The sequence below is a fragment of the Oncorhynchus tshawytscha genome, unplaced genomic scaffold, assembly GCF_018296145.1.
Source record: "Oncorhynchus tshawytscha isolate Ot180627B unplaced genomic scaffold, Otsh_v2.0 Un_contig_3229_pilon_pilon, whole genome shotgun sequence".
Taxonomy (NCBI): domain Eukaryota; kingdom Metazoa; phylum Chordata; class Actinopteri; order Salmoniformes; family Salmonidae; genus Oncorhynchus; species Oncorhynchus tshawytscha.
This window is the reverse complement of record NW_024609615.1, coordinates 165,767-187,445: the sequence shown is the minus strand read 5'-3', so window position 1 is coordinate 187,445 and position 21,679 is coordinate 165,767. Positions and strand designations below refer to the sequence as shown.

The following is a 21,679-nucleotide window of genomic DNA, read 5'->3' as shown; positions in this document are numbered from 1 at the left end:
CCCAACTGTGAAGCATGGAGGTGGAAACATCATTCTTTGGGGATGCTTGAGGGGAGGATGGATGGGGCCATGTATCGCGAGATCTTGGCCAACAACCTCCTTCCCTCAGTAAGAGCATTGAAGATGGGTCGTGGCTGGGTCTTCCAGCATGACAACGACCCGAAACACACAGCCAGGGCAACTAAGGAGTGGTTCCGTAAGAAGCATCTCAAGATCCTGGAGTGGCCTAGCCAGTCTCCAGACCTGAACCCAATAGTAAATCTTTGGAGGGAGCTGAAAGTCGGTATTGCCCAGTGACAGCCCCATAACCTGAAGGATCTGGAGAAGGTCTGTATGGAGGAGTGGGCCAAAATCCCTGCTGCAGTGTGTGCAAACCTGGTCAAGAACTACAGAAAACGTATGATCTCTGTAATTGCAAGCAAAGGTTTCTGTACCAAATATTAAGTTCTGCTTTTCTGATGTATCAAATACTTATGTCATGCAATAAAATGCAAATTAATTACTTAAAAATCATACAATGTGATTTTCTGGATTTTTGTTTTAGATTCCATCTCTCGCAGTTGAAGTGTACCTATGATAAAAATTACAGACCTCTACATGCTTTGTAAGTAGGAAAACCTGCAAAATACTTGTTCTCCCCACTGTATATATATCATTAGGCTGTATCTATATAGATATAGGACGATTGTAAATGTGAATTATTGTAGCGTCACCATCTTTATTGATAAGATAAATACAAATACACACAATCTCCATATTCCTTTGACAGACGCTCTGAACTGTCCATTGATCAGCACAGCAATTGATAATCAGGACCATGTTGGCAAAACAAGTGTTTCTGAGCTTGTGGCAATATTACACGTGTAAGCTAATGGTTACAGAAATCAGGAATGGAGACAGGCTCTATAGACATCTATATATGAGTGACTGATTTGGGTCCTCAGATCCTCAAAAAGGTTTTACAGCTGCACCATCGAGAGCATCCTGACGGGTTGCATCACCGCCTGGTACGGCAACTGCTCGGCCTCCGACCGCAAGGCACTACAGAGTGTAGTGCGCACGGTCCAGTACACCCCTGGGGCCAAGCCTCCTGCCATCCAGGACCTCTATACCAGGCGGTGTCAGACGAAGGCACTAAAAATCGTCAAAGTCTCCAGCCATCCTAGTCATAGACTGTTCTCTCTGCTACCGCACTGCAAGTGGTACCGTAGTGCCAAGTCTAGGTCCAAGAGGCTTCTAAACAGCTTCTACCCCCAAGCCATAAGACTCCTGAACACCTAATCAAATGGCCACCAGACTATTTGCATTGTCCTCCCTCCCTTTTACACCGCTGCTATTCTCTGTTTATTTATACATAGTCATTATAACTCTACCTACATGTACATATTACCTCAACTAACCGGTGTCCCCGCACATTGACTCTGTACCGGTGCCCCCTGTATAAAGCCTCCACATTGACTCTGTACCGGTGCCCCCTGTATAAAGCCTCCACATTGACTCTGTACCGGTGCCCCCTGTATATAGCCTCCACATTGACTCTGTACCGTAACACCCTGTATATAGCCTCCACATTGACTCTGTACTGGTACCCCCTGTATATAGCCTCCACATTGACTCTGTACCGTAACACCCTGTATATAGCCTCTACATTGACTCTGTACCCCCTGGTGCCCCCTGTATATAGCCTGACTCTGTACCGGTGCCCCTGTATATAGCCTCCACATTGACTCTGTACCGGTGCCCCCTGTATATAGCCTCCACATTGACTCTGTGCCGGTACCCCTGTATATAGCCTCCACATTGACTCTGTACCGGTGCCCCCTGTATATAGCCTCCACATTGACTCTGTACCCCCTGGTGCCCCCCCCTGTATATAGCCTCCACATTGACGCTGTACCGGTACCCCCTGTATATAGCCTCCACATTGACTCTGTACTGGTACCCCCTGTATATAGCCTCCACATTGACTCTGTACCGGTACCCCCTGTATATAGCCTCCACATTGACTCTGTGCCCCCTGGTACCCCCCCTGTATATAGTCTCCACATTGACTCTGTGCCGGTACCCCCTGTATATAGTCTCCACATTGACTCTGTACCGGCACCCCCTGTATATAGCCTCCACATTGACTCTGTACCGGTACCCCCTGTATATAGCCTCCACATTGACTCTGTACCGTAACACCCTGTATATAGCCTCCATATTGACTCTGTACCGTAATACCCTGTATATAACCTCCACATTGACTCTGTACCGGTACCCCCTGTATATAGCCTAGCCTCCACATTGACTCTGTACCGGTACCCCTGTATATAGCCTCCACATTGACTCTGTACCGGTACCCCCTGTATATAGCCTCCACATTGACTCTGTGCCGGTACCCCTGTATATAGCCTCCACATTGACTCTGTACCGGTACCCCCTGTATATAGCCTCCACATTGACTCTGTACCGGCACCCCCTGTATATAGCCTCCACATTGACTCTGTACCAGTACCCCCTGTATATAGTCTGCACATTGACTCTGTACCGGTACCCCCTGTATATAGTCTGCACATTGACTCTGTACTGGTACCCCCTGTATATAGCCTCCACATTGCCTCTGTACCGGTACCCCCCTGTATATAGCCTCCACATTGACTCTGTACCGGTACCCCCTGTATATAGTCTGCACATTGACTCTGTACCGGTACCCCCTGTATATAGCCTCCACATTGACTCTGTACTGGTACTCCCTGTGTTCACCATCAAGCTAATGGCTCTATAGACATCTATATATGAGTGACTGTGTTCACCATCAAGCTAATGGCTCTATAGACATCTATATATGAGTGACTGTGTTCACCACACAACTACCTGTTGTTAAGTTGGACACCTACTGACCAACAAAAGTTATGTTATGAAATATATCAAATTTTTTTTGAGGGGTGTGGAAATACAGGCAAGGACCATATTACTACAAGACAAAACAGCTCCCTGAGTAAAGCATGATGGTCTTGTAAGTTCAAAAGCAGAGCTGGAAAAGGCAGTGGAATGGGATTAGTGTGGTGAGAGAAGAGTCTAACATCAGCCTGGGTGAAGGCTGGCAGTGGTGCAGTCACCAGGACAGTCAGGGGATTTCACTCTCCAGATAGGCAGGTAGGGTTGCCAGGTCTGGAGCGTTTTCCCTCCCTCCCGTCCCTGGCTGTGATGCTGATGTTCTTGTGGGGGGGGGGGAAACACCAGTCTGTGACCCAGCGTGAACAATGTACCACAACCACAGAACCACGGGCCTCAGCAACTAAACATAGAACCAGCAAACCCCCGAGACCAGACGACACAGAGGAATGGAAAGTGGACCACGCTTCCACTGGAGACCGTGTGATCTATGCAAACAGAGGTGGGTGTGAACCGCTATGCTGTGCTTTGGAATGTTTTTTCTCACCCTTCATTGGTCAGAAAGGAGGTTCTTTGGCTCCTGGTTGGTTAAGAAGGGGGGGTCATTGTGATGTAATACAGGAGAATTCAAACAGAGTCAAAACAGTAAGCAGATGACATTAATCTGCCTAAGGAAAGTTGAGCTGGTTGTTTGACCTCAGTAATAACAGACATTTCTAGGGGAGGGTTTAATGTCTATTTAATGTCCAGGTTGGAGGGGGGGGGGCTACTATTACTCCCTAGTGGTGGATTGAGGGGGGACATTGAGAATCAATCTTTCCTAAACTAGGGTAAAGCAGAAATATCACAGGACACCCCCACAACCCCAAAAACCAGGACTAGTGAATAATATGCCATCAGCTGGGTGAGGGAGAAAACACAACAAGATGTCATATGAACCATTGGCATATGTCATTAATCGTGGCAATAAATTATAGCCTGAAAAGAGAGAAAGTGTGCGTGTGTTTTGTGTGTGTGTGTGTGTGTGTAAGCGAGAGAGAGAAAGAGAGAGATAGATAGAGATAGATGGAGAGAGGGAGAGAGAGAGATGAAAAGAGAGAGAGAGATGAAGAGACAGGAGAGATGAAGAGAGAGAGAGAGAGAGAGAGAGATGAAGAGACAGGAGAGGGAGAGAGAGAGAGATGAAGAGACAGGAGAGAGAGATGAAGAGACAGGAGAGGGAGAGAGAGAGAGAGAGAGAGATGAAGAGACAGGAGAGAGAGAGAGAGAGATGAAGAGACAGGAAAGAGAGAGAGAGAGAGAGAGAGAGAGAGAGGGGAGAGAGAGATGAAGAGACGAGAGAGAGAGAGAGATGAAGAGACAGGAGAGAGGGAGGGAGAGAGATGAAGGGATAGGAGAGGGAGAGATACATGAGTAAGTAAAGTTCATCCTGCTAATTACATATGCAGCATGTCTATTACCATGGCGATGACACGCTGTGATGTCACAGCAGGGCTTTTAGTCTTGTATATATATATATGTAGGAACACCGTCATACTGAACAACTACAGCTAAGGAGGTCCACCGAGTCAACACTAACTTCTCTACGAGCATCAGAGAGTCACAAGACATCTCTAACAGCATCACTTTCCTCTTTCTAGCCCAGAGGAAATATTATATACAAAACAAATTGGTTTTGACTTCGTCTGAACATCACTGAGACTGACAGGGAACCAGAGGAAGTGTTTGTTTCTGAAGACGTCTCCCTGATGGATTGGTGATCATATAAAGACTAGAAGTAAACTGACAGCTATTATTATTGGTAAGTTTATTTATTTTTTAAATCATCTTTAAGCTTATTGTGTCCGGTATTTTACGGTGTATTCTGCGTACACGCTCTCCAACTTTTGTATTGAACCTGTGTACACATTGTTGTGGTGTATTGACACTGCTGTCTGATTGGTCTACATGGACTTGTCGTTATGACAACAGCCCAACACCTCTTTCCTCTACGAGCCGTTCAGAATCACACAAGCCAAGGCTACTTACTGCTTTCACCTGCCTGTGAGGGACTTGATAACTGAACCCCTAGCGACATGGTTGAATGGTTGACCTGTGAACAGACAATGATGTTGATGCTTGGGACTAAAAACATGTTACATCCAATAACATGCTGTAGCCTAGATAAAGGAGAGGGTGTTATGGGACTAAAACCAATAACATACCGTAGCCTAGATACAGGAGAGGGTGTTATGGGAATAAAACCAATAACATACCGTAGCCTAGATACAGGAGAGGGTGTTATGGGACTAAAACCAATAACATACTGTAGCCTAGATACAGGAGAGGGTGGTATGGGACTAAAACCAATAACATACTGTAGCCTAGATACAGGAGAGGGTGTTATGGGACTAAAACCAATAACATACTGTAGCCTAGATACAGGAGAGGGTGTTATGGGTATAAAACCAATAACATACTGTAGCCTAGATACAGGAGAGGGTGTTATGGGAATAAAGTGAACAAAGTGTCTGGGGAAGTGGAGAGGGAAGGACGTTATGGGACTAGAGCTCCACCGTGTCTGGGACGTTATGGGACTAGAGCTCCACCGTGTCTGGGACGTTATGGGACTAGAGCCCCACCGTGTCTGGGACGTTATGGGACTAGAGCTCCACCGTGTCTGGGACGTTATGGGACTGGCTCCACCGTGTCTGGGACTAGAAGTGGGACGTTATGGGACTAGAGCTCCACCGTGTCTGGGACGTTATGGGACTAGACTAGGGACTAGCTCCACTGTGTCTGGGGACGTTATGGGACGTTATGGGACTCCCACCTGTGTCTGGGACGTTATGGGACTAGAGCCCCACCGTGTCTGGGACGTTATGGGACTAGAGCTCCACCGTGTCTGGGGAAGTGGAGAGGGAAGGACGTTATGGGACTAGAGCCCCACCGTGTCTGGGGAAGTGGAGAGGAGATGTAAAATCTGTTATGAGATTCTTCCTGGCCAGCAAAAACCCCACAATAAACACTAATATGGCTAAGACATGCCAGTCTAACACTAATATGGCTGAGACATGCCAGTCTACCACTAATATGGCTGAGACATGCCAGTCTGAGACATGCCAGTCTGAGACATGCCAGTCTACCCCACGGCTGGCGGGTAGACACCAGTCTGGATGAGGAATAGTCTCTCTCTGTGTGTGTGTGTGTGTGTGTGTGTGTGTGTGTGTGTGTGTGTGTGTGTGTGTGTGTGTGTGTGTGTGTGTGTGTGTGTGTGTGTGAGGAGTGTGTGGGTAAGCGGTGTAGGCCAACGATTCAGGAGACTACAGGTAGATCTGAAATGTAGTCCGGAGACAGAAAGAGGGGACTTCCTGCGTCCCACCGCCTGGGTAAAGGATATCATGCCGTGGTATTAGCATAAAGGGAGGGGGACAATATGATTGAACAGACCGGACTTGGGGCTCAATGATATTTGACTTATAAAGACACAATATGCCAACTAACTTGAACTGAGTTAGCTGAAAATGGTGAGAAATGAAATATTGGGGTAATACCAAAGCTAATAAAAGTCCAAACAACATGATAAATGTATGGCAGGCAGACGACAGCAAGTCAGGGTTTTTACTGAATATTAAAGTCCTTGGTCTGGCACGCCTTAATGGTTTTTTAGGGCCGGCCATGTCCAAAAATTTGGGATGTAAAAAAAGTTTTCAGTTTCAACTTCAATGATTTAATTATAATGTTTGAGTCACACACACCCATGGCAAGGAAATTAGCTTTTTAACTGCAACATTTTATCTCTGCCTCATGGCAAAATGTGTAGAATTTCAGGAAATGACCTTTAAAACAGCAACATTTTATCTCTGCCACATGGCAAAATGTGTAGAATTGATCCAGCAAAACCCCTGAGAACAGGGTCCAGTTCCCTGGCAGATCAACGAGCTCTAATAGAAACCAGGGACTCCATACTGGGGGATCCACCAGTCACACCTGGATAGAATACAACACCACACCCATATGGTGACGACGGCAAATGTCACACAGACTTTTCTTTGCAGAGGAATTGATTTGAAAGACTGAGGCGACTACGGTGCCTCATCTGAGATCTAAGGGTTAAAGGTTGAAGGTCAAACCAGGAAGAGGCAGGAACTAAAGTTATTCTGAGATGGGGTCAGACCAGGTAGCAGCAGGAACTATAGTTATTCTGAGATGTGGTCAGACCAGGTAGCAGCAGGAACTATAATTATTCTGAGATGTGGTCAGACCAGGTAGCAGCAGGAACTATAGTTATTCTGAGATGGGGTCAGACCAGGTAGCAGCAGAAACTATAGTTATTCTGAGATGGGGTCAGACCAGGTAGCAGCAGGAACTATAGTTATTCTGAGATGGGGTCAGACCAGGTAGCAGCAGGAACTCAGTTATTCTGAGAGATGGTAGCAGGGAACTATAGTTATTCTGAGACCAGGTAGCAGCAGGAACTATAGTTATTCTGAGATGGGGTCAGACCAGGTAGCAGCAGGAACTATAGTTATTCTGAGATGGGGTCAGACCAGGTAGCAGCAGGAACTATAGTTATTCTGAGATGGGGTCAGACCAGGTAGCAGCAGGAACTATAGTTATTCTGAGATGGGGTCAGACCAGGTAGCAGCAGGAACTATAGTTATTCTGAGATGGGGTCAGACCAGGTAGCAGCAGGAACTATAGTTATTCTGAGATCAAAGACCAGGTAGCAGCAGGAACTATAGTTATTCTGAGATGGTTCAGCCAAAGCATTACTAGCGCTGCCTGGCTGACTGGCTGGCTGGCTGACTGGCTGGCTGACTGGCTGGCTGACTGGCTGGCTGGCTGGCTGGCTGGCTGGCTGGCTGGCTTATTCTGGCTGGCTGGCTGACTGGCTGGCTGGCTGATTCTGGCTGGCTGACTGGCTGGCTGGCTGACTGGCTGACTGGCTGGCTGGCTGACTGGCTGGCTGGCTGGCTGGCTGACTGGCTGGCTGGCTGGCTGGCTGACTGGCTGGCTGGCTGGCTGGCTGGCTGGCTGGCTGACTGGCTGGCTGGCTGGCTGTGCGTGCGTGAGCGTGAGAGTGTTAGCGAGAGAGAGAGAGTGATTACAAGAGAAAGAGACAGAGAGAGGGAGAAGATTTTTACCAAATTATCGTACGACAGACCACGTGTTCACCCTGCACACCCTAATTAACAAACATACAAACCAAAACAAAGGCAAAGTCTTCTCATGCTTTGTTGACTTCAAAAAAGCCTTTGAAACAATTTCGAATGAGGGTCTGCTATACAAATTGATGGAAAGTGGTGTTGAAGGAATAACATACGACATTATAAAATCCATGTACACAAACAACAAGTGTACGTTTAAAATTGGCAAAAAACACACATTGCTTCAGGACCGTGGGGTGCGACAGGGATGCAGCTTAAGCCCCACCCTCTTCAACATATATATCAACGAATTGGTGAGGGCACTAGAACAGTCTGCAGCACCAGGCATCACCCTACTAGAATCCGAAGTCAAATGTCTACTGTTTGGTGGTGATCTGGTGCTTCTGTCACCAACCAAGGAGGGCCTACAGCAGCACCTAGATCTTCTGCATAGATTCTGTCAGACCTGGGCCCTGACAGTAAATCTCAGTAAGACAAAAAATAATGGTGTTCCAAAAAAGGTCCAGTCGCCAGGACCACAAATACAAATTCCATCTCGACACCGTTTCCCTAGAGCACACAAAAAACAATACATACCTCAGCCTAAACATCAGCACCACAGGTAACTATACATACCTCAGCCTAAACATCAGCACCACAGGTAACTATACATACCTCAGCCTAAACATCAGCACCACAGGTAACTATACATACCTCAGCCTAAACATCAGCACCACAGGTAACTATACATACCTCGGCCTAAACATCAGCGGCACAGGTAACTATACATACCTCAGCCTAAACATCAGCACCACAGGTAACTATACATACCTCGGCCTAAACATCAGCACCACTGGTAACTATACATACCTCGGCCTAAACATCAGCGCCACAGGTAACTATACATACCTCAGCCTAAACATCAGCACCACAGGTAACTATACATACCTCAGCCTAAACATCAGTACCACAGGTAACTATACATACCTCAGCCTAAACATCAGCACCACAGGTAACAATACATACCTCAGCCTAAACATCAGCACCACAGGTAACAATACATACCTCAGCCTAAACATCAGCACCACAGGTAACTTCAACAAAGCTGTGAACGATCTGAGAGACAAGGCAAGAAGGGCCTTCTATGCCGCCAAAAGGAACATCAAATTTGACATCCCAATTAGGATCTGGCTAAAAATACTTGAATCAGTCACAGAGCCCATTATGGTTGTGAGGTCTGGGGTCCGCTCACCAACCAAGAATTCTCAAAATGGGACAAAAACCAAATTGAGACTCTGCACGCAGAATCCTGCAAAAATATCCTCCGTGTACAATGTGAAACACCAAATAATGCAGAGCAGAATTAGGCCGATACCCACTAATTATCAAAATCCAGAAAAGGGCTGTGAAATTCCTAAAAGGAAGCGATTCCCAAACCTTCCATCACCTACAAAAAGATGAACCTGGAGAAGAGTCCCCTAAGCAAGCTGGTCCTGGGGCTCTGTTCACAAACACAGACCCCACAGGACAGCAGCACAATTAGACCCAACCAAATCAATGAGAAAAAAAAGATAATTACTTGACACATTGGAAAGAATTAACAAAAAAACACAGCAAACTAGAATGTTATTTGGCCCTAAACAGAGAGGACACAGTGGCAGAATACCGGACCACTGTGACTGACACAAACTTAAGGAAAGCTTTGACTATGTACAGACTCAGTGAGCATAGCCTTGCTATTGAGAAAGGCCGCCGTAGGCAGTCCTGGCTCTCAAGAGAAGACAGGCTATGTGCACACTACCCACAAAATGAGGTGGATACTGAGCTGCACTTCCTAACCTCCTGCCAAATATATGACCATATTAGAGACACATATTTCCCTCAGATTACAGAGACCCACAAAGAATTAGAAAACAAATCAAATTTTGATAAACTCCCATATCTACTGGGGGAAATTCAGCAGTGTGCCATCACAGCATCAATATTTATGACCTGTTGCCGCAAGAAAAGGTCAACCAGTGAAGAACAAACACCAGTGTAAATACAACCCGTATTTATGTTTTTTTATTTGATTCATTTTCTCATTTGCACATCATTACAACACTGTATAGAGACATAATATGACATTTCAAATGGAACTTTTGGAAGTGTAATGTTTACTCTTCATTTTTATTGTTTATTTCACTTTTGTTTATTATCTATTAAACTTGCTTTGGCCATGTTTACAATGTTTCCCATGCCAATAAAGCCCTTGAATTGAATTCAATTGAATTGAGAGAGAGAGAGAGAAACAGAGAGAGACAGAGAGAGGGAGACCTGCTTAGACACAAAGAGAGAGACAGACAGAGAGAGAGAGAGATAGAGGAGGGTGAATGATGCATTCTTCATTGTTTCCTACTTTCTCTATATAATATACCTCTGCCAAGGCAGGATGGAGGGAGGGGCCAGAGGTGAAGGAAGGGACTGGGTGGAGAGAGAGAGAGAGATAGGCCACCCCAGAGAGGAGTATGATGCAAGTCCTGTCATTGCCTCTTCATCATTTCTAAACTCTTCTCCACCCCCTCCCTTCTTCCAAGCTCTCTGTGACACATTAGGAGTCCCACTGCTTGTGGTCTGTAAATCTGTTCCATCTCAGCCATGTGACTATATGCCTTGTGGGTACAGAGGACCCTGCACACTGTGTGAGGGGGTCATGGCAGGGGTTAGGGCAGGGGTTGGGTTAGGGCAGGGGTTAGGGCTGGGTTAGGGCTGGGTTAGGGCTGGGGTTAGGGGTTGGGTTAGGGAAGGGGTTAGGGCAGGGGTTGGGTTAGGGCTGGGGTTGGGGTTAGGGCAGGGCTGGGCTGGGGTTAGGGCTGGGTTAGGGCTGGGGACAGGGCTGGAGCTGGGGACAGGGCTGACAACAGGACTGGAGCTGGGGACAGGGCTGGGGACAGGACTGGGGCTGGGGACAGGGCTAGGGCTGGGGACAGGGCTGGGGCTGGGGACAGGGCTGGAGCTGGGGACAGGGCTTGGGACAGGGCTGGAGCTGGGGACAGGACTGGGGACAGGTCTGGGGACAGGGCTGGAGCTGGGGACAGGGCTGGAGCTGGGGACAGGGCTGGGGACAGGACTGGAGCTGGGGACGGGGCTGGGGACAGGACTGGGGCTGGGGACAGGGCTGGGGACAGGGCAGGAGCTGGGGACAGGGCTGGGGACAAGGCTGGAGCTGGGGACAGGACTGGGGACAGGGCTGGAGCTGGGGACAGGGCTGGGGACAGGACTGGAGCTGGGGACGGGGCTGGGGACAGGACTGGGGACAGGGCTGGGGACAGGGCTGGGGACAGGGCTGGGCTGGGGACAGTGCTGGAGCTGGGGACAGGGCTGGGGACAGGACTGGAGCTGGGGACAGGGCTGGGGACAGGGCTGGAGCTGGGGACAGGGCTGGGGACAGGGCTGGAGCCGGGGACAGGGCTGGGGACAGGGCTAGGGATTGGGGTCAAATCAAATCAAATCAAATTTTATTTGTCACATACACATGGTTAGCAGATGTTAATGCGAGTGTAGCGAAATGCTTGTGCTTCTAGTTCCGACAATGCAGTAATAACGAGCAAGTAATCTAACTAACAATTCCCCCAAAAAAACTACTGTCATACACAGTGTAAGGGGATAAAGAATATGTACATAAGGATATATGAATGAGTGATGGTACAGAGCAGCATAGGCAAGATACAGTAGATGATATCGAGTACAGTATATACATATGAGATAAGTATGTAAACCAAGTGGCATAGTTAAAGTGGCTAGTGATACATGTATTACATAAGGATGCAGTCGATGATATAGAGTACAGTATCAACGTAGCATATGAGATGAACAATGTACGGGTAATATGTAACATTATATATATAAGGTAGCATTGTTTAAAGTGGCTAGTGATATATTTACATCATTTCCCATCAATTCCCATGATTAAAGTGGCTGGAGTAGAGTCAGTGTCATTGACAGTGTGTTGGCAGTAGCCACTCAATGTTAGTGGTGGCTGTTTAACAGTCTGATGGCCTTGAGATAGAAGCTGGTGGCAGTCAGATTATGGGTCTGACTGAAGGAAGAGAGGAGGAATAACAGAACGTGTTTTAGTGAGGAGGATCGTTTTCAAAGAGAGAGGCAGCAGAGAAGAGAGGAGGAATAACAGAACGTGTTTTAGTGAGGAGGATCGTTTTCAAAGAGAGAGGCAGCAGAGAAGAGAGGAGGAATAACAGAACGTGTTTTAGTGAGGAGGATCGTTTTCAAAGAGAGAGGCAGCAGAGAAGAGAGGAGGAATAACAGAACGTGTTTTAGTGAGGAGGATCGTTTTCAAAGAGAGAGGCAGCAGAGAAGAGAGAAGAGAGGAAGGAAGTTGTACGATAAAAGCAGACATGTGTTTCGTGTATGTTGCCCTCTGCTAAAACGATGTCCACTGCCTCCACCGCTGCAGGAAAAGCCTTTTATCACCTGTTTATAAGCAGGTGGAGGAGAGAATAGAGGAAGGAGATTGAGAGTAAGAGTCTGCAGAGTGGAAGCACATGAGGGTTTTTTTCCCCTAGAGAATGTCTTGAAGGTATTACGTTATCGGCGATAGTGTGAAGGTGGTCTGCAACAGAGACAGGTAGACTCTGGACAACCAATCAGAACAGGGGATTTTATAGGGCTGTGGTACTGTGCAGAGTTAGAGACTGGTAGACTCTGGACAACCAATCAGAACAGGGGATTTTATAGGGCTGTGGTACTGTGCAGAGTTAGAGGCAGGACTCTGGACAACCAATCAGACCAGGGGATTTTAAAATTTGATTTGATTTGATTGGGCTGTGGTACTGTGCAGAGTTAGAGGCAGAGTCAGAAACAGTTCTAGACTGTGCAGAGTTAGAGACAGAGTTAGAGACAGAGTTAGAGGCAGAGTTAGAGGCAGATTTAGAGGCAGATTCAGAAACAGTTCTGGACTGTGCAGAGTTAGAGGCAGATTTAGAGGCAGATTCAGAAACAGTTCTGGACTGTGCAAAGTTAGAGGCAGAGTTAGAGGCAGATTCAGAAACAGTTCTGGACTGTGCAGGTTGAAACAATTGTAAACAGAGCAGCAGCCTATAAACTGGGGGGGAACTTGACTAATTTGCTGCCTGTCGGGAGAACAACTGTAGAATGTTCTCTGGGGGGGGTAATCTTCCTCCTCTTTACTCCGTCCCTGGAGTGAACATGCCTACGTCCTGAATGGAGCACTATTCCCCCCACGTAGTGCACTACTTCTAGACCAGAGTCCTTAATGGGGGAAATGAAAGGACATGGTGCCATTTGGAACACAGCCCTGAACAAGGCAGTCCGTCTGTTAGTCATTATGCAACAACTACACTAATGAATGAAACAACCACGTCTCTAGAAAAGGAGCCCTGTTTCCTCCTCAGGTGTGTGACATCATCAAACCGAGACCACATGTTGTCCTGGCTGCTGATGCTGACTGATGCCGTTCACAATAACTCCTAATTGACCTATTTGGTAAATAAAGCGACCGTTGTCTCGGTCTACAGTGACCTTTACAGCTGCTATATTTGGGGAAACATTATTACTGACCCCTAAACAAGCCTTATGGAGACCAGCGGAAACGTGTTGGAAAACAGTCCATTGGAAACTGAGTCCCTGACTAAACCTAGTTAGTTGAGTCAGTATTGAGTCAGAACACCAAGAGAACACCCCGCGTAACAATAACTGTCCACAGCCTCGCAGGACGTTTAATAACATCCACAGCAAAGAGAAGACAAAAATGGATACGTGAACACGCTTTCCCTCTGCAAAGCACATTGGTCCATTTCCCTTGTCTGGGATGTTGGGACATGTGTAGAGACCTGTTGCGCTGTTTGAGACCCGTCCACAACGTTAGCTGAACAGGGGGATAATCCCAGGGATTCTGTTCTTTACCTTCTGGATCTCTGGAATAGAAATCTGATGACAAGTGGGAGGGATTAGACAGAGCAATGTATAAGGGTCTTTCTATAAACTAGGGTACTAGTTAACATTTATCTGCCGAAGTCGATGCCTCTCTCCACACGACGTGACAGAGTGGGAGGGATTAGACAGAGCAAGGTCTTTCTATAAACTAGGGTACTAGTTAACATTTATTGCAACAACAACAACAAAAATATTATTATGTATTGTCTTTTTATTTAACTAACCTTTATTTAAACTAAGGCAAGTCAGTTAAGAACAAATTCTTATTTATAATGACGGATCTACCCCAGCCAAACCCGGACGACGCTGGGCCAATCGTGCACCGCCCTATAGGACGTACTGTATGGGTCTTTCCATAAATTAGGGTACTAGTTAGCATTTATTTTACTAGGCAAGTCAGTTAAGAACAAATTCTTATTTTCAATGACGGCCTAGGAACAGTGGGTTAACTGCCTGTTCAGGGGGCAGAACGACAGATTTGTACCTTGTCAGCTCAGGGATTTGAACTTGTAACCTTCCGGTTACTAGTCCAACGCTCTAACCACTAGGCTACCCTGCCTCCCCATGATGCCATTATTGATTATTATTACTATTATCAATGATTTAGTTGACAGAACCCATTGTATTATTGTATTAAATTATTATATCAACTGTTAAAACATGTAGAAATGGTGTTGTTTATCTTTTTAATTGTTCAGGAATGTTTAGCACGGCTATAAATGATAGAGAAGTTGACTAAAAGCACAAACAGACCTGCTACTAGGCAGGACACAGAAACATGCAGTGTCCATGTTTCATCGGACATAACAGACCTGCTACTAGACAGGACACAGAAACAAGCAGTGTCCATGTTTCATCGGACATAACAGACCTGCTACTAGACAGGACACAGAAACATGCAGTGTCCATGTTTCATCGGACATAACAGACCTGCTACTAGACAGGACACAGAAACATGCAGTGTCCATGTTTCATCGGACATAACAGACCTGCTACTAGACAGGACACAGAAACATGCAGTGTCCATGTTTCATCGGACATAACAGACCTGCTACTAGACAGGACACAGAAACATGCAGTGTCCATGTTTCATCGGACATAACAGACCTGCTACTAGACAGGACACAGAAACATGCAGTGTCCATGTTTCATCGGACATAACAGACCTGCTACTAGACAGGACACAGAAACATGCAGTGTCCATGTTTCATCGGACATAACAGACCTGCTACTAGACAGGACACAGAAACATGCAGTGTCCATGTTTCAGACACATAACAGTCCATGTTTCATCGGACATAGCTACTAGACAGGACACAGAAACATGCAGTGTCCATGTTTCATCGGACATAACAGACCTGCTACTAGACAGGACACAGAAACATGCAGTGTCCATGTTTCATCGGACATAACAGACCTGCTACTAGACAGGACACAGAAACATGCAGTGTCCATGTTTCATGCTTGGACATAACAGACCTGCTACTAGACAGGACACAGAAACATGCAGTGTCCATGTTTCATCGGACATAACAGACCTGCTACTAGACAGGACACAGAAACATGCAGTGTCCATGTTTCATCGGACATAACAGACCTGCTACTAGACAGGACACAGAAACATGCAGTGTCCATGTTTCATCGGACATAACAGACCTGCTACTAGACAGGACACAGAAACATGCAGTGTCCATGTTTCATCGGACATAACAGACCTGCTACTAGACAGGACACAGAAACATGCAGTGTCCATGTTTCATCGGACATAACAGACCTGCTACTAGACAGGACACAGAAACATGCAGTGTCCATGTTTCATCGGACATAACAGACCTGCTACTAGACAGGACACAGAAACATGCAGTGTCCATGTTTCATCGGACATAACAGACCTGCTACTAGACAGGACACAGAAACATGCAGTGTCCATGTTTCATCGGACATAACAGACCTGCTACTAGACAGGACACAGAAACATGCAGTGTCCACATCAGAACAGGACATGCAGTGTCCATGTTTCATCGGACATAACAGACCTGCTACTAGACAGGACAGAAAACATGCAGTGTCCATGTTTCATCGGACATAACAGACCTGCTACTAGACAGGACACAGAAACATGCAGTGTCCATGTTTCATCGGACATAACAGACCTGCTACTAGACAGGACACAGAAACATGCAGTGTCCATGTTTCATCGGACATAACAGACCTGCTACTAGACAGGACACAGAAACATGCAGTGTCCATGTTTCATCGGACATAACAGACCTGCTACTAGACAGGACACAGAAACATGCAGTGTCCATGTTTCATCGGACATTGCTACTAGACAGGACATAACAGACCTACTAGACAGGACACAGAAACATGCAGTGTCCATGTTTCAGACAGGACACAGAAACATGCAGTGTCCATGTTTCATCGGACATAACAGACCTGCTACTAGACAGGACACAGAAACATGCAGTGTCCATGTTTCATCGGACATAACAGACCTGCTATAGACAGGACACAGAAACATGCAGTGTCCATGTTTCATCGGACATAACAGACCTGCTACTAGACAGGACACAGAAACATGCAGTGTCCATTTCAGTGTCCATTTTCATCGGACATAACAGACCTGCTACTAGACAGGACACAGAAACATGCAGTGTCCATGTTTCATCGGACATAACAGACCTGCTACTAGACAGGACACAGAAACATGCAGTGTCCATGTTTCATCGGACATAACAGACCTGCTACTAGACAGGACACAGAAACATGCAGTGTCCATTTTCATCGGACATAACAGACCTGCTACTAGACAGGACACAGAAACATGCAGTGTCCATGTTTCATCGGACATAACAGACCTGCTACTAGACATAACAGACCATGACCTACTAGACAGGACACAGAAACATGCAGTGTCCATGTTTCATCGGACATAACAGACCTGCTACTAGACAGGACACAGAAACATGCAGTGTCCATGTTTCATCGGACATAACAGACCTGCTACTAGACAGGACACAGAAACATGCAGTGTCCATGTTTCATCGGACATAACAGACCTGCTACTAGACAGGACACAGAAACATGCAGTGTCCATGTTTCATCGGACATAACAGACCTGCTACTAGACAGGACACAGAAACATGCAGTGTCCATGTTTCATCGGACATAACAGACCTGCTACTAGACAGGACACAGAAACATGCAGTGTCCATGTTTCATCGGACATAACAGACCTGCTACTAGACAGGACACAGAAACATGCAGTGTCCACGTTTCATGAGGCATTTAGAATGACATGTAAATGTGTTGTTGTTGCTAGGTGGAGTTGTGGTCTCATTGTGACATGTAAATGTGTTGTTGTTGCTAGGTGGAGTTGTGGTCTCATTGTGACATGTAGATGTTGTGTTGTTGCTAGGTGGAGTTGTGGTCTCATTGTGACATGTAGATGTTGTGTTGTTGCTAGGTGGAGTTATGGTCTTATTGTGCCTATCTAGAATTTCTGTAACTACATACGTGAAGCTGCAATAAAATTGAATTTACATGTACAGTATATCAAACCCTTTTGAACATTTTAACCCGGATGTCACACAATGGCCCCTTTATTTATAGAAAGACCTGTATACTGTAGCTCTGGGATTAGCTGATATGACTGATTAGAGAAACAGAACATATCAAATACCTGGTTTAAATATGGCGCCTCATCAGTTGCCCCAAGGCAAAGTGGCGCTTTTTTCCCCCCTTAGTTAACCTCAGTCAGCGGCGAGGTAGCGAAGAATGCTTGTGAAACTCCCTCCTCTCCTGAAGGCAGAACAACAGCAAGTTTGATAAACAGTGTGGTGAGTGCATCATTCCTCTCCTCCACTCTGACTGAAGACTAACTGACAGGAGCTGAAATGTCGCCAATTCAGTCCAGCTGTTCAGAACAGCCTTGGAACGTTCCAATGAAACACAGTGGTACAGCGAGAAAAACTCCCAACCAAGCAAGAATCCATCCTGAACCAAGCAAGATTCAAGCCTCCCAACCAAGCAAGATTCAAGCCTCCCAACCAAGCAAGATTCAAACCTCCCAACCAAACCAGATTCAAACCTCCCAACCAAACAAGATTCAAACCTCCCAACCAAACCAGATTCAAACCTCCCAACCAAACAAGAATCCATCCTGAACCAAGCAAGATTCAAACCTCCCAAAAAAACAAGATTCAAACCTCCCAACCAAACCAGATTAAATTCTCCCAACCAAGCAAGATTCAAACCTCCCAACCAAGCCAGATTCAAACCTCCCGACCAAGCCAGATTCAAACCTCCCGACCAAGCAAGATTCAAACCTCCCAACCAAACCAGATTAAATTCTCCCAACCAAGCAAGATTCAAGCCTCCCAACCAAACCAGATTCAAACCTCCCGACCAAGCAAGATTCAAACCTCCCAACCAAACCAGATTAAATTCTCCCAACCAAGCAAGATTCAAGCCTCCCAACCAAACCAGATTCAAACCTCCCAACCAAGCAAGAATTCATTAAGACTCTACAGTAGGTTAGACACATAATGGCTCTACAGTAGGTTAGACACAGTAAGGCTCTACAGTAGGTTAGGCACATTAAGACTCTACAGTAGGTTAGACACATTACGGCTCTACAGTAGGCTAGACACATTAAGGCTCTACAGTAGGTTAGACACATTAAGGCTCTACAGTAGGTTAGACACATTAAGGCTCTACAGTAGGCTAGACACATTAAGGCTCTACAGTAGGCTAGACACATTAAGGCTCTACAGTAGGTTAGACACATTAAGGCTCTAACCCTGATAACCTGATACCCTGATAACCTGCATACGCGAATACCCTGATACCTTGATACCCTGATACCCTGATAACTTGATACACTGATAACTTGATACCCTGATAACTTGATACCCTGATACCCCGATAACGTGATACCCTGATTCCTTGATAGCCTGATAACTTGATACCCTGATAACTTGATACCCTGATAACTTGATACCCTGATAATTTGATACCCTGATAACTTGACACCCTGATAACTTGATACCCTGATAACCTGATACCCTGATAATGTGATACCCTGATAACTTGATACCCTGATAACTTGATACCCTGATACCTTGATACCCTGATAACTTGATGCCCTGATACATTGATACCCTGATAACTTGATGCCCTGATAACTTGATACCCTGATAACTTGACACCCTGATAACTTGATACCCGGATAACCTGATAACTTGATACCCTGATACCCTGATAGCCTGATAACTTGATACCCTGATACTCTTATAACCTGATGCTCTTATAACCTGATACTCTTATAACCTGATACCCTGATACTCTTATAACCTGATACTCTTATAACCTGATACACTTATAACCTGATAACATGATAACTTGATACCCTGATACCCTGATAACCCGATACTCTTATAACCTGATACCCTGATACTCTTATAACCTGACACCCTGATACTCTTATAACCTGATACCCTGATACTCGTATAACCTGATAACCTGATACTCTTATAACCTGATACCCTGATACTCTTATAACCTGATAACCTGATACCCTGATACTCTTATAACCTGATAACCTGATACTCTTATAACTTGATACCCTGATACCCTGATAACCCGATACTCTTATAACCTGATACCCTGATACTCTTATAACCTGACACCCTGATACTCTTATAACCTGATACCCTGATACTCGTATAACCTGATAACCTGATACTCTTATAACCTGATACCCTGATACTCTTATAACCTGATAACCTGATACTCTTATAACCTGATAACCTGATACCCACTTCCTCCTGTCCCTGAAAAGCCCTATATCCCTCCTCCAGTCCTGCTGCTCTATCCTCTATATCCCTCCAGTCCTGCTGCTCTATCCTCTATATCCCTACAGTCCAGCAGCTCTATTCTCTATAGGTCTGCCTGCCTAACTGCCTGTCTGTCTCTGTCTGTCTGCCTGCCTGCCTAACTGCCTGTCTAACTGCCTGTCTGTCTAACTGCCTGCCTGTCTAACTGCCTGTCTGTCTAACTGCCTGCCTGGCTAACTGCCTGCCTGTTTAACTGCCTGTCTAACTGCCTGCCTGTCTAACTGCCTCCCTCCCTGCCTGTCTGTCTAACTGCCTCACTCCCTGCCTGTCTGTCTAACTGCCTCCCTCCCTGCCTCCCTCCCTCCCTGCCTGTCTGTCTAACTGCCTCCCTCCCTCCCTGCCTGCCTCCCTCCCTGCCTGCCTCCCTCCCTGCCTGCCTCCCTCCCTGCCTCCCTCCCTGCCTCCCTCCCTGTCTAACTGCCTCCCTCCCTGCCTCCCTCCCTCCCTGCCTGTCTGTCTAACTGCCTCCCTCCCTGCCTGTCTGTCTAACTGCCTCCCTCCCTGCCTCCCTCCCTCCCTGCCTGTCTGTCTAACTGCCTGCCTGTCTAACTGCCTGCCTGTTTAACTGCCTGTCTAACTGCCTGCCTGTCTAACTGCCTCCCTCCCTGCCTGTCTGTCTGTCTAACTGCCTGCCTGTCTAACTGCCTCCCTCTCTGCCTCCCTCCCTCCCTGCCTGTCTGTCTAACTGCCTCCCTCCCTGCCTCCCTCCCTCCCTGCCTGTCTGTCTAACTGCCTCCCTCCCTGCCTCCCTCCCTCCCTGCCTGTCTGTCTAACTGCCTCCCTCCCTGCCTGTCTGTCTAACTGCCTCCCTCCCTCCCTCCCTCCTGCCTGTCTGTCTAACTGCCTCCCTCCCTGCCTGTCTGTCCTGCCTCCCTCCCTCCCTGCCTGTCTGTCTAACTGCCTCCCTCCCTGCCTGTCTAACTCCCTCCCTCCCTGCCTGTCTGTCCTAACTGCCTCCCTCCCTCCCTGCCTGTCTGTCTAACTGCCTCCCTCCCTGCCTGTCTAACTCCCTCCCTCCCTGCCTGTCTAACTCCCTCCCTCCCCCTCCCTCCCTCCCTCCCTCCCTCCCTCCCTCCCTCCCTCCCTCCCTCCCTCCCTCCCTGTCCCTGCCTGCCTGTCTGCCTGCCTGCCTCCTGCTGCCTGTCTGTCTAACTGCCTCCCTCCCTGCCTCCCTCCCTCTAACTGCCTCCTCCCTGCCTCCTCCCTCCCTGCCTCCCTCCCTGCCTGTCTGTCTAACTGCCTCCCTCCCTGCCTCCCTCCCTCCCTGCCTGTCTGTCTAACTGCCTCCCTCCCTCCCTCCCCCCCTCCCTCCCTCCCTGCCTGTCTGTCTAACTGCCTCCCTCCCTGCCTCCCTCCCTCCCTGCCTGTCTGTCTAACTGCCTCCCTCCCTGCCTGCCTCCCCCTCCCTCCCTCCCTGCCTGTCTAACTGCCTCCCTCCCTGCCTCCCTCCCTCCCTGTCTGTCCTGCCTGCCTGTCTAACTGCCTCCCTCCCTGCCTCCCTCCCTCCCTGTCTACCTGCCTGCCTGTCTAACTGCCTCCCTCCCTGCCTCCCTCCCTCCCTCCCTGTCTGTCTAACTGCCTCCCTCCCTGCCTCCCTCCCTCCCTGTGTCTGTCTAACTGCCTCCCTCCCTGCCTCCCTCCCTCCCTCCCTGTCTGTCTAACTGCCTCCCTGCCTGTCTGTCTAACTGCCTCCCTCCCTGCCTCCCTCCCTGCCTCCCTCCTCCTCCCTCCCTCCCTGTCTAACTGCCTCCCTCCCTGACTCCCTCCCTGTCTGTCTAACTGCCTCCCTCCCTGCCTCCCTCCCTCCCTCCTCCCTCCCTG

At 47.4% G+C, this 21,679-nt stretch overlaps 1 protein-coding gene across 1 annotated transcript in view; it reads left to right on the top strand.

The window, feature by feature from the left end:
- The first annotated feature begins 4,421 nt into the window (after positions 1 to 4,421).
- Positions 4,422 to 21,679, top strand: part of pthlha (parathyroid hormone-like hormone a) — a 35,315-nt gene continuing 18,057 nt past the window's right edge. Inside the window, exon 1 of the mRNA XM_042316308.1 lies at positions 4,422 to 4,678. The gene's annotated coding sequence lies outside the window, so the exon portion shown is untranslated. The remainder of the gene's footprint in view (positions 4,679 to 21,679) is intronic.